The sequence below is a fragment of the Pseudopodoces humilis genome, chromosome 1, assembly GCF_049639895.1.
Source record: "Pseudopodoces humilis isolate 2021_Gansu_Grassland_sample_001 chromosome 1, ASM4963989v1, whole genome shotgun sequence".
NCBI classification, from domain to species: domain Eukaryota; kingdom Metazoa; phylum Chordata; class Aves; order Passeriformes; family Paridae; genus Pseudopodoces; species Pseudopodoces humilis.
This window is the reverse complement of record NC_142200.1, coordinates 39,437,454-39,455,800: the sequence shown is the minus strand read 5'-3', so window position 1 is coordinate 39,455,800 and position 18,347 is coordinate 39,437,454.

Here is an 18,347-nt window from a genome sequence, read left to right as displayed (position 1 = left end):
TGTATTCTGGATATATATTTGATAGTTTGAATTTTTACCACAAAGTAGAAATGCCGAATTTAAAATGGCTGAATAAAAAAAAAAAATTCCTACTTCCAAGTCATGAATATGCCATCATAATATCTTCATTTTTACCATACAGCTTTATTTCAATAATATAAAGGAGCCTTTTCTAGACACGAAACTATTGCTAATAATTGCTTTTTTATTTATGAAATTATAAATTCTCCCTCACAGGTCTTCATTCCCATCTTGCAGAAATCTGATTGGCAGGTATACCCACACCAGAAACTATCCCTGTTATCCCAGGTGTATGGTGCAGAATATGTTTCATTTTCTCATGATCATGATAATATGAGCCATACTGCATAGTCTCACTATGTAATATGAGAAGATATGTAGGTGATCTTTCTCTTCATAGAGGGTTTACAGAGGCATGATTACTTTCTGTAGAATATACATAGCCTTTTTTAACTGCTAGGATATTTATTTTGAAACTTTATATTTTTAGAACAGGGTGAGTTTGATTCTTAATTGTCTGTTTGAAATTTGCTACTTATTTTATGTGACTATAACTCAGCTCTGAGGTTCATTTCGTGTTTTTCTGTAACAGACCCAAAAATTATAGAGAGGTAAACCCCTGGTTTCATGAGATAACTGATCAATAATGAATTGTTCTTCATTTTCATGATACCACATTTGTGGATCGTTAGGTTCACAAATAACTTGAGAAATTGCAAATGCCCAAGTTTTACATTTGTTTTGCTGTTCAGATCCAGAAGGCAACATTTCTTGTTCAATAGCCCACCCTTTTTTCCCACATCACACAGTGCCGATGAAGTCAGCAGGGATGGGATGTGCCACCCAGCTCCAGGCTGCAGGCCATGAGCCAGCCAGCAATCTCCTGCAGCCAAGGCTGTGTTTATTGCACCCTCTTCTACCAGGGCCATTGCCTTACTGGGGACAACTTCTGCTTGCAGGGGAGCAGCAGCTCAGTGAGGTAGTGAGAGGTGACATTTTTCAATAGAAATGCTTCTCCTGTTTTTTATCAAGTATCTTGACACAAGCAAACAAAGCTAGCAAGCTTGTTCCAAAATGAAGCTTGCAGGCTGAGAGGAGAGGAAGAGCATTTACAATATGGAATTGATCCATTTTAAGCGTTCTAGTTGGCAAATATGTTAGAGAAAAAAAAAATAAAAAATCAGAGTCTGCAATAGATAATCTGGCACAAATCAGAAACAATATTTTGTAGGTGGGCCCAGCACAAAGCAAGGTCCATTAGGCTCAAAGGACACTGAAACAGAACAATGTAAGCAGACAGGAAGTCTGCACTAATAAATATGCCCATTGGGCCAGTGCCACTGCCTAGCATGGCATAGATACGTACAGAAGGATTATACACTAAATGGTGCAAACACAGTCCAGTCCATCTGTCATAAACATTAAGTCCAAAGGCCACAGGTGCAGATGGCACTAAAAAGTAAAAATTACACCCAGACAGAGACCACTTCGTGTAATATGGAGAAGAAAAAAACAGCCTAGCAAAGCAAAGCAAAACAAAACAAAACAAAAAAAAATTCCACTGATTTGTTTCCAATCAATAAATGTTCTCAGAATGTCCTTGGCAATCTCTGCTCCTTCCTTTCCCGCTGTCATTGTACATGCATAACATACATTTTATTTCACAAAAGTACTTTGAGCATTCAGGATCATTTTTTATTCAGTTAAGTAGCTTTACCAGATATTTTGGCAAAAGGGAAATAATTTTAAGTATGATTCAGTCCTTCATTCTAGTATGTTGAGAATAGAATGTATTTTGCCTTTGGAGGTGGAATGTTAGGCTCCAGGTATATTTTGAGGAATGTTCTCATAATAAAAAGCTCAATAAAAAGGAGAACAATATGCTTCTCTCCCTCATAGTCCAGATAAACAGAAAGGAAAGTCACATATGTTAAAGTTCTAAAGAGCAAAGAATTTCAGCTTTTAATCATTTTACATAACACTTATACATCACATTGATTTCTCATACTGAAGTTATTTTCAGATCATGTACATAAAGGTGGCTGAACACCACAGAACACACTGTACTATAGTAACATTTAATTCACCAAAGTTTTCTTCTTTTGCAATCACCATAGGCAAGTGACCAAATATCCAGAGCTAAATGGGAACAGACCACTCAGAAAAGGTTCTAAAAACTCTTCCTCCAAGTGAAATAAATCCTCAGAAAAAACTGTCTCTTCAAGATTTTGTCTTTATCTACCAAACTAACTGCATCTCAAACCTGTGACAGTCAGAGTTTCAAGTTTGTCCTTTTTCAACCATACTTCGATGCAGTTGTAGAACTTGTACAAGCACTGGTCAATTTGTCAGCTGATTAAAGGAAGGATGCCAGCTCTAAACAAGCACTTAAGAAAGAGTTTTAAAATTATAGCAAATGGCTTATATCTTTGATGGGGTGTTAGACAATGTTTAACAAAGAAACAAAAGCCATCCAACAATATAATCATATTCCAACTCTATAATCCCACTGAAATTCCCGCTGGAAAACCCAGTGTTGTTTCAGAAAGAGAAATAGTTTTATCAATACCAATACAAATTTTCTTGCTACAAGAATAAACTTTATCTTTGCATTTTAATCAGCATTGCCCATTGTGCCTCATTCACTTTACTCATTAAATCTGACCTCCAGAAATCAAAGAAAGAAACCCTGATGATTTTGCAATAGCAATATCTAAAAGATTTTATACGCAGATGCATAGGATGTGATGCCTTTTCCTTCTGGACAGAGTTAGTGTAACTGGGCAGCAGACATGGTAATCACAGAAATGATTGTGCATGCTGTTTCTTTTTTGTACTTGCAGCCAAGTACTGTAAAGATCTAATAATACAGAAATTAATCAACTGAATGCTATTTCCAAAACAATATAGAATTTTTTTAAAAGACCCAAGCTGTACAGTTTTTAATTGTTAAGAGGTACTACCCATCGAGCAAGTGTTTGAGTATGGTCTCTACAAGAGATAACAATGGGCAGCATCAATGGCATTTTCCTAAAGTCTCAAATTTAAATCATTTAAGAAAGGACTTTTTTTTGTGGGGCTTTTTTTTTGTCTGTTTGTTTGTTTGTTTGTTTGTTTGTTTTTTGTGGGTTTTGTTTTTTGTTTTTGTTTTTTTAAATCAAAAAGTGTGAACAGTGACTTTGAAGACCTGTTTCTTCATGTAATAGCAGAGGATTGTAGTATTTAAGTTTTGCCTTACAGCTGTGGTGAGATCCAATGTCTCATAACCAGAGCACATTGCCATTTAATTCCCATTTAACAGCTGACTACCCAAAGTTATCTGGCTTAACCATGGATTGGAACTAGGGACTCTTCCAATATTCAGTTTCTAAGTGTTTATTCCCACACTGATGCTGCAATGACAGCTGAGACTACAGCAACTCCTACTTGCTCTGCTACCCCTGTCCTCAGTGACCAGGAATGACAAGAAAAAAATTTCCTGTCTCATTGATAAGGTCTATTGGTGCAACTGTGAGACCTCACACTGCCATATTTTCAGTCAGCCAACTCTCATATTGCGTACAAGAACTAATAAATGTGATGCCATACCCAGCCTTCCAACAAGGCTTACTTACCACAGCAGCTGTGGTGACATCTACTCACACAACATTAGAGTTCTCATTTCCCACTAGCTCACAACTCAGGCAGAGTTTGCTCCCATTTCCATTCACACACTGTGCAAGTAGCCCTGGCAGATGGGTTCTTGTGGCAGGATGTATGGAAGGAACCTGAAGAGGTTTCAACCATCCATCACCAGCCACTATGGCGCATGCCCTTATCTCCTCATCTCCCCTTGTGCAGCTGGACACCAACAGCAATAACTAAGGATGATGATACTGGTGTTAAGGCTCAGGAAAGCAACAAGCCACCACCTGGAGTTAAATCAACTGAACAGGACATGCTAAAACTATCCATGCAAAATAAATTAAAAAAAAAAAAAGTATCGAGAGATTATAAATGTTATAAAAGTTATATATATTCTTTACCCAGTGAAGAATGGGTGGATTTCACAGGCAGTTGACAAAAGTTGTATGATCAGACCTCACACACACAGGACCACTTGGGACCTTCTGGTGAGTGCAGTCATGCAAGGTCTACAGTGCCCAGGGAACTGTAGCAGAAATTCCGTGCAAGGCCATGAGCACACTAGCAATGGTTTCAGAAATACTGACCTGGCAAAGTGATACAGCAAACTGGGATCAGTGGGAGGAAAAAAAATTTGGGCAGGCTGTTTTGTGGGAGGAGACTGAAGCAGAAAAGGGTTAACCAGAGAGGTGAGAAATAACATCTAAAAGTAGTTATTAGAAGTTATGCAAGTCCTGTGAGCAGTGCTGCCTGCTGGGTACTCCTGCATTTGAGGAGCCCAGCCTGAGTCAGGACTACAAACCAAACTTGTAAACAGACAATGCAAATATCAAACCTGCTTCTGCAATAAGGAGGAAGAGAGCTGGGCAGAGGTATTTTCCTTGGTCTAAAAGGACAGCATCTGGACAGGACAGATTGAACATTCTGGCACAACTCCAGGACTGATTACATTGGTATCTTCCCAGACACTTCCTGATATCTTTCACAGTATAAATCCCTACAGTAAAAGATTGATTACAATGTAGTCTACATTCCTGAGTATTTTCTACCAGTGACTCAAGAGGCTTAGTTTCTTTCCTTCTACTTTTAGCTCCCAGTCCTCACTGTTAGTCATGTTGATTCGGCATAAGGAAAAGGTAGACTTCCAAATATTTGTTAATCACTCTATTTGTTCTACTGTTTTCACTTCCAAGCAAAAATGCAGCAGATTTCTTTTGATTTCCTTTTCTTTCTTCCTTAGCAAAAATATTCACATAAAATTTCAGGGAAAAAGAACAAAGCAGAGCATAGGCACCATCAAATCAAACCAAGGCACAGCTCAGAATCCATAGCCTTCGCTTCCTTAGCAAGAACATTCACCTCCCTGGCCAAACAGCTGTACTCTGTAAATTTCCAACATTCCAGGAATAACAGCAAGAGCTACTCTGCAGGAAGAATCCTCCGAACATAGGAGGTTCAGAGACATGGATAAGCCCTAAAATGCCAAATTTTTTATATTTTTCTTTACTGACTACGTGAAAACAATATTTTAGCCTTACAAATTAATAAACCTCTACTTAACTATTACCCAATTACAAGGAAAACATTATTTCAGAAGTTGACACACTATTATTTTCTCAGGATTTCTCTGCCTAAAATGATTTCTTTTACCTGCAGGCATCTTTTCTAGATTAAACAAGCCCTGCTTTCACAGTGTTTCTTCACAGGACGTGCTGCTGCCTTCATTTGATAGTTCCCTGCTGAACTTGCTCCAGTTGATCAATTTCTACCTTGAATGGAGGTATCCAGAACTGGATGCATTTTTCTAGAAGTGGCCTAATTAATACCAGGTATAAGGAAATAACTTTCTTGGATCTACTGGTAGTCTGCTGTTGACACAGGCACTGCTTTTTTCTTTTCATCACTGTCAGCATACCATGTTTAACCCACTGTCCACCAAGACACTGATGAAGTTACTGAAACAGGGTAGGCTTCTGTACAGTCCCCTAAGGAACTCAGATGAAAAGTTGGAGTATGAACCAGTAGCCCCTGGATTTCAATGATCGATCTGTTTTCTACTCATGTACCTGTATGTCCATCTAGTCCATAAATACACTGCATCAATATTAGGATGTCATGGGAGATTGTGCTAAAAATCTTGCTTGTCAAAGCAGATGACAACCCCTGCTCCCCTTAAACATTAATCCAGAGAGCTCTCTCATCTTATTGTCATGCTACTGTGTTGGTTAAGAATTAAAATCCATGCTACTCCAGACCACTTTTTTCCTAAAAGAACGTGACATAATCATACCAGGTATAAACATTCATATTCTCTGTGGTCATCTTTACCACCAAAATTAAGCTGCCAGAAAATCTTTACTCATATGTTTTCTCTGAAGTAGCTTAAATCTGCTAGCAAAATGGAATATCTGTGACACATGTGATCACATGATTAACACTTATATAGGAGCACTACTAATAAAATTATTACTGAGAAAAATAGAAAAAGTATTTCTGTGAGTCAAGTTAATGGGAAATGTGTTTCAATTTCATGCTGTTTAAAGCTGCAGTTAGTATTTTTTCAGACTTTTATCCATATTTCATCTAATTTTAATGAAGTGTTTTCTTAAGTTTAACATCTTAATTCCTGGAAAAAATACTTTCAATATTAACTTGTTGAAATCACAAAATATATTAATGAGCTCTTAAGTATCATTTCCCTGCAGAAATTTCAAAACATTCTGTGCAGATACATATACATATATAGAGATAAAATATGAATGTATTGATAACAACACAATATATAAAAAGTAGATAAGTTTTCAGAGGAGCACGCTTCTTTTTCTGGACCAACATGAAATCCCCAAAGAATAGCAAAATAATATATCCAAATAACATTGCTCTTTATTGCATATTTACAGTGTTGGGAAAACCTAGTGCATAAAATTGAAACTACGATGCGCCATCAAAATAAAAGAGGAAAAGGTAAACCATGGAAAAGCAACAAAAAGAAAAAGTAAATGAACTTTTTCAATATTTTCTCTTTTGTGAAGTCTATTCTTAACAACCCCTTGCACTATATTGGCTAATTACAAACATTTACTGCAGAAGGCCTTGAAGTGTTACAGAGCATTGATAGAAGAGTTATTCTATACAGTTATTCTGTACAGCAGAGCAAATTATAGGATTCAGTGTTAGACAAGATTTGTTAAAAACATAAATATCTTCTGAAGTGGTTTTGCTTGTAAGCATAAACATGAATATGAATTAAAAAACCTGAATTCACACTTATTTTATTTACAGTTGGCAGTGTGAACAAAAAACCCTTAGAAATACATGTAAGAGGAGTAATAGAAATTTTCTAGGAAAGGGGAGTGATTTTCAGAATTTCTAGAAAGCTTTAATACTGCATATTCCTCAGATTTTATGTCGAGACCATGAGGTTCCTTAGCTTTAGATCACCACAATCCATAAGTTTGTTGTTTTTTCTTTTTGTTCCCAGGATGTCTAAGACACTCAAGATTCAGCTCTGTTTGGACTTCAGTGAGAGTCAAAGAATATCGAGATTTTAGACTGGAGTCTAAAGTTTGTTCTTGACAAATGAGAAAGAAATGAAAAACAAAAGCCTAGTATTGACTTGAGATACACAGTGAAAAGGGCAGGTAACAAACTCTCAACAGAAATCCAGGATAAGGCGAAAAACTCCCAAACCCAGCTACAGGATCCAATCTAATATATTCAGGGAAAATCAGCATTTCAGATTCTTAAAGTACATAGGAATAAGGACACCTCCACAGATATGTTTCAGTAAAATGATAGAACCACCAAAAATGAAACTGTTATATTGACATTTTCTTGAGATATATGTCTACATTTTCCAAAATTATACCAATTGCTTAGGCTGTCCATTTATTCTTGAAATGAGGGAAAAATCTATAATTTTTTTTTCCTCCAAATCGAATGTTTAAAATTAGGGTTTATTTGCCTACATTTATTATTCCAGTTTATTTGCTCTAATTTATTTATTTCAAAATCCACAGATTGATAACGTAATTACCAGCAAGGAGCCTGAATTTATTCAATTGCTGGTGCAAATGCCACAGTTTCCTTGTTTACATGAGGAGATTTTCACTAGCACTGCTATCTCAGTCACTGATCACCACTGACTGAATCAGTGCTATTCCCATCTGGACACAAGCCCACATTTTTTTGATATGTGCCTAAACAGAATGCAAAGCTTTATAACTGAATGACAAATATCTTCACTTCAGGTAACATAAAGATACTGGTATTCACTCCTACACCCATATGCACTAAAAATAAAGATACATATATCCCTGAGTTAAACAAACATAAACACATTTATATAGCGGCAGGATAATTTAAGTATGCATAGCTACTTTGCAGGGAAGAACTTCTACAGACCAGCAAAAAAAAAACCCAAAAACAATAAATCAAAGATACCAGAAGAGAAGAAAAAAAAAAAAAAAGAGAACATGATGTTACTATACCAGTATGTATGACAGTAATACCACAGTCAAGAAAATATCAAACATTGCTCTCTGAGAGACTGGGAACTTCAGTGATAAGATAGACCTTCTGTTTCTTGGTCATGAACAGCTTGGCTCTAAACTTCCATCTTTGGTCAGGATGCAGAAGAAACACCAAATTTCTAGTATAGCTTTGCACTTGACTAAACTACACATTTTCAGCAATGTTATTTTGGTCTCTGAATTTTGGGGGTTTGCATTCAATATGTTACAAAAAAAACAAATAAAATTTTAAAAAAAAGAAAGAAACAAAAAAGCTGACCAGATGTTGATGAAATTTAACAAACAATCAATCGTAACTGAAGAAAGAGTCCACTTGGACTTCTGGCTTTCAGCATCGACTGCCTAAAACCAGAGCACTGAGTATTAAAAAATAGAACCTTAATTTCAACCTCTGCACTACTTTTCAGGAAAGGCAATTGAGGAGAAGGGCTCCCTCCCAACAATAACTAATGAAGAGAATCAGTTGCTGCAATTGAGCACTTTTGCTGTGGCTCAGCTAAGCACAACTTCACACAGCCTTTTAAACTAACAAAAAATGAGAGAGATATGTAAAAAACAACTGGAAAATATCATTTGTCAAAATGTTGTGGGCAACAGAACCCTTTGTGGGGGAAGAAGGTGGATTTGACTTTTGTATTCAAGACTATTTTTTCAAAACACAGTGAAATCCAGGAGTGAAATCAGTACTTAAAGTTATTTCCTCAGTTTTAAATAAGAAATTAATTGAGAGGAATTTAGTGCAAAGTTTTGGTAAAAATTTCAGCTCAAACTGGAAATTGTCATTTGACTTACCATCAGTTGTATGCCACTCTATTAGATTGGATCCTGTGTTATGAAAAAGAAATGAGATTATTTCTAAGTTTCCTTTGCCCCAGGGGAAAAAAAAAAAAAGGTGAAACTAGCCTGTAGAGGTTCTGGTCTCACCACTGAGTCAAACACTTCATTGGCTTCAGCAAATCCAGAACTTTATGCTACATGTATAAAGAGAGACATTGACATGAAAACACGTGGATTGGAAAACCTGTGTGCGATGTTACACAGAGGATTGTAACAAAAGCATATCACGGGTCAGATACACAACAGCAGTTTATAGCATCTCTCTCTCCTTCCCACCTCAATTTATGCTGCTGATAGCTGCTACAGCTAGCAGGGAATCCCTCCCCTTCAATAATCCCCTTTAAAGCCCTTGGAGCTTCCTTCACACTCATGGCACTCAGCACAAGTGCCTGAGGAAGGGTTGCAGAGTCTCTGTCTGGTTCTTTTTTCACTTTTAAGAGCATAGTAAAGCAAATGAAAAGAAAGTATGATTTTCAAAGGTGTTGGATTCTTTCCAATGCCTCCATAATCAATTTTAAAAAGCACATGAAAGGTAAGCAGAACAAGTGAAGAGGATTTTCAAGAATATTTACTGTTTGTATGTCTCTACTCTCTTTAAAGGTACAGGAAATTTCTCCCTAACATCATAGACAGCAGACGTAAATTGGTATTACAATCAAAGTAGAACATAACCCCTTTTATCTGGTGATAATATTTTTGCAATTCCTTGATATTCAACAATCACAATTCAATAGCAACCTACTTTTCTAAGTACTTAGTTAAAGTGTAAGGAAATAGAATGGGGGCAGGCAAGTTGCTCTTTCTAGATCCACAGAAAGCTGCTTGAACAGAAGCTTTTCAGAGAGGAGACTTTGCAGCTAATATATATTGAAGGATCTTTTTATGCACAGACTATAGGCCGTGATTCTTTTCCTTGCTTTAAATCACAAAAGGAAACCACGAGCAAACAGTGCCTTTAAAAAGAGAAACAAAAGATAATTCAACTTTATATACAGAGTCTGTTTGCCTCCCCACACCCCCCCTGCATATCTGTGTATATACATGAGGAAAAGACTTTTAAAACACCACATAATGATAATTATCCAATTTTTTTACCAAAAATGAGAAAAAATCTGTTGTTACTCTAACTTCAAATATTTGAAAACTTGTTCTCTAAAAATTATACTTTCTCCTACATTTTTTTTGCTATTTAGCCATCAGTTAGACATAGTTATCACTACAATATATGTAAAAAGTATTACACATTGGTTTCAAAAATTATTCCACCAAATAAGGTTTCTAGCATCTGTCTGCTAGCTATAACATGCAACAAAATGTGTTTTGTTGCTTAAACTGATCTGTTTAAACACTGTGACATTAACATATTATCACAAGTATGTTTAATCTATCTTTTGAAGGGGATAGCAATATTGGCTGTAAGCTGCTGTAAGCCTTTACTCTATTTTAAAGGAAAAGTTAAAGATCAAAAGTAGAGCATAAATACACAAAGCCTTGGCACTCTCCTTCCATTTCAGCACTCTGCACTGACCTCTACTGGTTTCTCCACTTTAGGTTTCATCAGTATGAAACTATACACTTTCACTGAGCTTTTGCATTTCAGGGATGAAGTACATTGCATCCCACCCTGCTAACTTCTCCTTGACTTAAGGTCATAAAAAGATCAAGTTTACACTTATTGTGTAGGCAGTTTATCTGTAGTGAATGAGACACTGCTAAAAAAAGCACCTCACAGTATATATGCAGCTGAAATCTGAAAACTCTGTCTTAACACATTTACTATTACTAATTTGTTTTTTTTTTTAATTTAACTGTTATCTCATGTCTCATGTAGTTTGCCTTATACAATTCCAAACATCTGACCTATGACGAAGATCAGAAGTACTACTGCAACACAAATACCAAAGTTGTGAGTATAAATTTAACATCTTTAATCATGCACATCTGAAATACTTCTGTTTCACAGAACATGCTTCTCTCTAGAAGGTTTTTCGGTACAAATATTTAATTAGGGCAGACCTTGCAGCTTTTATAACCACACACCAATGGATTGAGGTACAGTAGCAGGCTTGGCAATATAAAAGTATCACTGAAAACTCTTTGTCAAACCAAAGTCATTATCCTGTCTTATTGGGAGGAGTGATGAACTCACCACATCTTTTATACAACTAAATTAAATTTAAACCAACCATTTTTAAACTGATGACAAGGAAAAAAACAACCCTAGTTCTTTATCTGCTTTACAGTAAAAAGCAGCTGTAGTTAGTCATAAATAGGTGAGCAAACTTTTCCATCCTCATTTACCAAAGAACACTTTCGTTGTCAGCAAAACCCAAAACTTTCCAATTTTAAAAGCATACTTTTAGATCTCTTTGTTAAGAAATTCTTTTAAGTATGAATAACATACTTCTTATGTATCATGAGAACTCGATTTCCTCTCACTTCTCCACTGGTGGCTCTAAACAAACTTAAATTTTTTCAGTCACCTGTACTGTCTGGAGAAAAACCCCAACAACTGCTGAGCACAAAAACAATGAAGCATTGTTGTTCTGTTGAAATAGATAGTAAAGCGGATAACATATTGTTAATTCAGTATTATAACAGCAAGTTCCCTATTATTCACGAAGCTATTTTGTGCATTTTTGTTTCATTTTCCATAAAAACCTTTCTACATCCTGGATACAAAATCCCCTGAGCCCAGAGGTGCTAGTGCCCCGTGTGCTGGCCAGCAGAGGGAGGAGAGGGGGTGCCCCCAGTGCCCGCAGCCCCCAGGGCACCGCACCCCCTCTGCTCTGCCTCCACACACCATCAGCTTCACTGTCCGTGCTGGAAACCCGCTCCTGGCCCTGCCCAGAGAGCTCGATGGTTCTGCTTTGTGTGGCTTCTCCCCTTACCTTCACCCGGGGACTGAGGATGGCTGTCCGCAAGGTTGCCGTCGCCTGGTCTTGCTGGGTTTGCCACTGCTCCGATACTCACGCTGCTGCTCCTAGGACTTGGGTGAACAACTGGATCTGATCTGCTAATTGTCTGCTGTGTTAGAAAGAAAACATTTTGATGTTCTGTCTCTAGAACTGGGCCTTTGCTCAATGAGCAAGTACATAATCGTTCTGAGATTTGCAAATCAGCCTCTTTTTCCACGTGCGGAAAATTGAAAATCTCATTAAAACTTCCTATAACTTAAGAAGGACTGCAAGACATTGATTTTCACTAAACAAGGTGTTGACTGGTTCACTATGAGATTGTCTTCTTTCCAAAAGGCATTTTAAAGCAGTACTTTCATCCAGCTCTGTGCAAAATATTCCACAACAGCCCCAATAACTTTTTTCCTTACCTCTGGTATTCCAGTGAGGTCACATTCTGTTAAAAACATCCTGTCAAGCTTGGTACAAAAGGGCTCCAAAGAATCAGAATGCAGAAGCTATGCAACTTGCTGACTAACTTTGCTCTGTGTTATTTACCAACCACACAAAGAAAATGCTGTCTATTCAAAACACAGTTCAAAACTCTCTTCACAGAAAGTGAGTGAACAAACAGTCCCATGTCCGATGCTGTAGTCACATCTCCCATGAGGCCCGGTGATAGCTCTGGGGCATGGAACGGAGTGACACCACCAGCAGTCACTACAAGGCACTTTTGTAAACAAGTAGTGTGTGTGTGCAGAGGAGAAGGAGGAGGAGGAGGAGGAGGAGGAGATGGGTGTTACTCTTTCTCTGTCTTAACATTATGCTTTATTTGCTTTATCAAGTTGAAGCAGAACTTCAGCCTACTTGGTGCATTTGCTATAGTCCTTGCACAGGATTTTCCTCATTATAACTTTAATTTTCTTCCAGAAGGGATCTAAAAGGAACATATGGAATTTTTGCAGGATCTAGATTTGGAATCCTGGAGCTCCGTTAAGTAGCAAAAGTTAGTTCACAATCTTCCAGTCTCATCACAGAAACTGAATGACTTAATCTATTTCATGACCAGAAAAAAATCCAAAATGGTCTAAATACTATTTTAAATTCATCTATTCTTTGTAAATTCTTACCCCACTAATTCAAAGCCACACCTTGGCGGAGAAGCACAAATGTCTTTTTCGGCCCCCTATATGAAGAGGAAAACCATACAGACCCAACACTTCCAGTACTGACCACTGGCCTCTACTCACACCGAGCCACTCCAGTGACTTTCCTTATACTTACAATAAATCACAAACAACTTTTTCCACATTTGGAAGGATAATTGTCATCATTAATCCCTTTGTAATTTCATTTTTTAACTGTCAGACCAGCACTGGAATCCTACTTTTGCCACACAATCCAAACCGTCCTCACTTCTTATCTCCAAGGTATCTCTTCACATGCTGGATTTTTTGCCTTAACATCTATTTAGTAAATATTTTTTTGATATGTTTTCAAAGGTCTAAAAGATAGGTGTCATAAAACACCTGAAATGTAGGTTTGTGAAAGGAAAATATGAGACATAGTGACATTATTATGATGTAAAATAAACTCCAGTCAGAATTTTCTTTTATAGGGTTTTGATCTGCACCTTTATAAACATTTATAGGTTTGTGACATAAGTTATTCCATACCTATATTCCAGGAATAAGTATCATTCCAGGTATGACATAAAGCACATTCAACTGCTGATATTCTTCAATAGCTGAATGGTCCATAACCAATAATTGGATAACAAAACTATAGCTTTTAAAATGAAAAGGTTTTCTAGAAATACATAAACCCTTGAAATACCTAGATACATTTCTTTCATGCAAACTTGAAAACAATGTCTCTAAAATACTAACGGTGAATGATCTTGCAAGTAAAAATGTCCAAGTAACTTAGGATTTCTTAAAAAAAATATGATTGTTTCTCAGTATTCAACAATCAACCAGTTTTCAGTTAGAGCTGTGCCTTGTCAAGCAGTTCCATTCTCCAAAAGCATCTACTTACAGATATCAAGTGAACTGTCACTTGTCCTTAATAGCTGAAGATACTGTACCAGTTGTTATTGCTTTTTAGTCTATAAAAAGCCAATAGGAAGATTTCCACTGATCTTTGGGGTTTTTTTTATATTTCAAGTTTACAGTATAAATTCTTCTCATGTCATTAAAATTAGTAATGTACTATAGGAAAGTATACATACAGTCTTCCCCTTTCCCAATAACCTCAATTTTCCACTTAATTTTATGTCTCAGGAGCACATGCCCTGCCTACTAAAATACTGCAGAATGTAGTAAGTTGATTATTTTCATGTATCACTATGAAGTCAGAAAGTCTATAAATCCCTGTTTTATGGACTGGAAAAACCTTAGTCACATCTTCCTCTTAAGCTTTTTCTGAGGCCTAGTACCTATTTTTGAATAGGTCAGAACCAACATACAGAAGGCTGTACACAAGAGCCAGGTCTATAAAACATTTAGACTCTCAAGCCTAAGTGTCTGATGACTTTTTCTTCTCTGTTCCTGATCCCGTAACAAACTTTTGAGAGGTACACTTTACTTCTTTAGAGAACTCTACCAAATTACGTGAGTTAAAGAAATCTAGCAATTAAAATTTTGTTCAGATCACAGTCCTTCATATAATTCCAAGAGAATTTTTTTTTTTTTTTTTACTTTGTTGATCCTTGTGGATTCCATCCAACTCAGGATATTCTATGATTCTATAAAAATCAGCAACACTGTTGGAAGAGAGCAAAAAGTGGAGATGTCACTGTGTTAGAGAGACAGTTTCACTTTCTCTTGTTTAATGCCATGGATTTCTGTTCTTTGATGCACCCGAGGTTATGTTTGCCATAAGTTTATTTTGTCATTTGCAACCTGGCTTTCTACATCCCACACACAAAATGGTACTCACTGAAGGGTGGCCTTTAGGCACTGTCCTTCCTTTGAATCCTTTCTAGAGATGGATGCTTGCTTGCTCCCCTAATTTTTGACATCAGTAACTCCCTTCAACCTCACAAGGATTATCAGGTTGTTTTATTCATGAGTCTCAAAACTGAGACAGCAAAGTCCGGCTCAGATTAGAAGTTTCTCCAATCTGCTCTCACAATCTATTAATTTAACAAGACCAGCTCCAGTCTATATGTGTGTTTTTCAAGAATTGCCATATACTTCAGTCTCATGGAGAAAGAGGGTTGGAAAGTTTAAGTTTTGATATTGATTTGCCAAATCCCTCACCTGGGAGCTAGGATGTGAGCCTAATATGCCTAATTAATTAATTAATTAATTAATTTTACTAATATTAAAGCCTTTAATGCCAAATACTCTTCTCTCTGTCCAAAATAGCTCCACCAAATAGGAACTGAGATGAAGAAAGCTTGATACTAAATATGCACAGAGAGGACACCTAGCTGTAGTCACCAGCCTGATACAGAATTTTCTGGGGATGACAGGCAAAGCTAGCAAACAAAAATGGAAGGAGGTAGAAAGAAAAAAAAGAACAAAATGCTGCTTCTGGCTATTCACAAAGTACACACATCATTTTAAAAAATAAATAAAAATACACGCACACAAAAATCAGGCAGGTCGTGGATAAAACAGGTATCTCATAACTCCAGAAGCCACACTGGATACCAAACACCCACATGCTCCCATCAGGTGGTTTAAAAAAATAAAACAAAGAAGATTTTTAATAATCCTGTGCTTCCTCCTGTTCCATGTAATTACCATGAATTACAGTCTGGAGTGATTTTGCAGAGAGGGTTGAGGGGACTGGGGTGAATTTGAAACAGATAAAAGCTGGGCAAACCACTCCAGTAGTCAGGCTCATGCAAAAGTACTAAACCAGAAACAAATGCTGCTGATGCTTTTGTTCTGGTCTTTTACTGAAGCTTATTCTGGCCTTCTGATGTGCCTCCTATAGGTTGCCTCTGCCAGGCAACTGTGCATGTTCTCACAGTCCCAACTGCTAGCATCACATTTTTTTATTTATTTCCAACCCAAATAAACTCTTAATGGCTTAACATAAAACATTTGGATTTTTTTTTTTTTTTTTTAAGCATACTAAATAATAAAAAAGCCAGAAGCACAAAAGGCCATAAGGGAATGAAAGGGATGATTGTTCAAAGCCCTATTAAAAGGTTTGTTGCTTTATTTATATATTTTTTTAACAACACAATTTCAGAGCCTTTTAAAGAAGACTCCTCCTCCCCAGTTGCCTGCCAAGACAGTACTTAGCTGAGGGAGGGAGAGCCTCCTCTTTAAAAGAAGATGGTATCTATTAGAGAGAGAAAGGAAAGAGAGATAAATAAAAAGGCTTTCCCAAAAACAGTTGTCCAGAAGGGTCAGTGAAAAGAAACAAAAGGTATGAGATGACAATTAAATGGAAAGAAGATGAGATCATTAAAGCAGAGCACACTGAGAGGAGAGGTTTTTACAGCAAAAATGGTTCTGTAAAGGTCATTTTAGTTACTCTATTATACTAACCAAGGCCCATATTTAGGCATCTGTCAGGTAGTAATTACAAAGCTCTTCACAAAAATTAACTGTGAAAGCCCTCTTTCATGAGGTAGGTGAGGGACAGAGACCCACTTGTGGGCAGGCAGGACCAGGTTATTTCCACAGAAGACCAGAAGACTCTTGGACAGCATAACATGTTACAAAGCAACAGGCACAGAAAGATTAGTCTTCTTCTTGGTATGTTGCATTATTTAATTGCATTTATCAATTTGTCTGGGTAGAAGACATTTCAAATGCAGTTAAAGCTGAGGTCCATATTGGCTCTCTTTTCCTTTAGAAGCAAATATTACAGTCTAGGTCTCACTCTTAAAATAAGTTCCTCCAAAAATTGTCAATGTTTGAAGGCCTGTTTTCTCAAAGTGCTGTCAGCAATCACCATCACAGACATGATCACAAACCCCCAGGTAAGTCATGGAAATCTGAGTAAATGCTGCCAAATGAGTTTTGGTATTAACAGGACACAGTGGCCACTGATGACATGTCATGGTGACTTTTACTGCCAGGGGATGGTCTGTGGTTTGTTCTGGCTGGATTTCTGTACAGCTCATGACAACACTCCAGACATTAGGAATGATGTATCTCTGTTTTGAGTATGAGAAATCTCCTGTGCAGCTGAGGAGGGAGTGTGAAGAGCTACACCTTTCCTGGCGGGCTACAATCAGCTACATCAGCTTGCACTGTCAAAGCCATTGGACTCTGGGGCAGTCTACATTGCAGAAGGGGTGCAGAAGCCTTTGATACTTCCCATCTTTTAAGAACAAGAAAGAAGCTAATGCAAGAAGATATTTTCATTGTAGCTTTGATGCAACAACAACAACAAAAAAATCATCCAGCTCCCAAAGACAGGTTTATTAGAAACACCTCTGTTTCAGAAATGAAATTTCATCCTGTGAACCTAAAGACAGCTTTCATTTTCCTTCAGGTGTTTTATGATATGAAGCACCCATTTTAGTGACAATCTCCAAATCAACTCAGCTGGAAACTTTTAAAGGAAAACAACTGAAAATTTTTCAAGGACTCTTAGGTTCTCAGACTGATATGTAAGGGTTATAGATTAAGGTGCAAACAAATTCTTCAGAAATTATCCTTTTCCTTAACGGGTTATTTTTTGCCTGGGTTTGATTTCCTAAATTTCTCAGGTCCTGAGATAGAGATTAGGAGATGGAAAAGACTTTGAAAAGTGGTATGCAAAGTGACTTTCTGCATGACACAGCTCTGAAGCTGCTAGCACATTAACCTGTGATTTTGAGATCGGGGCAAATTCCAAGCTAGGGTCCTTTTTCAGTGTTACCCAGTTTACTGGGCCTCTCCATGGAAAAAGAAAGGATCCATTACCTTATTTCTCTACTGAAGGAAAATAGTGCAATCTTTCCTAAAGGAATCTTTGAAAGTATCTGAAATAATCCAAGGTTACACAGGTTAAACTAACAGACTTCTGTTGAAAAGAATATGGCTTGTACACTAGAGTCTTATAAAATTTTATTTCTTGTATTATACTGGTTTTAGTGAAACAGTGATTAAACTATGATACATGCTGTGAGGCCATGCAACTCCTTGGAAAATCCATTAAATCCATTCAAATTAGTGAAAAGAGAGAAAGGTGAAATTGTGTCAGACAGAAAGTACAGAGAGACTTGCGGTACCTAAGGAAATTTACTTTTTATGTGGCATGGCCAGGACACTGCAATTTCTCTTTCCCATCCTGAATAGACGATGGGGTCTGTGTCACCTGCAGCTGTTGAGACTGGTGTTTCTTGCTGGCTGAAGGAAGACCACAGTCTAGCAATGCATCCCTCACCAGGGAGTGTCATGGGAGGCAGAGCCACAGAGGCTCCCCACTCGTGAGGCTTACAGAGACTACACAACAGACAGCAGTGATGACTGCAGTCACG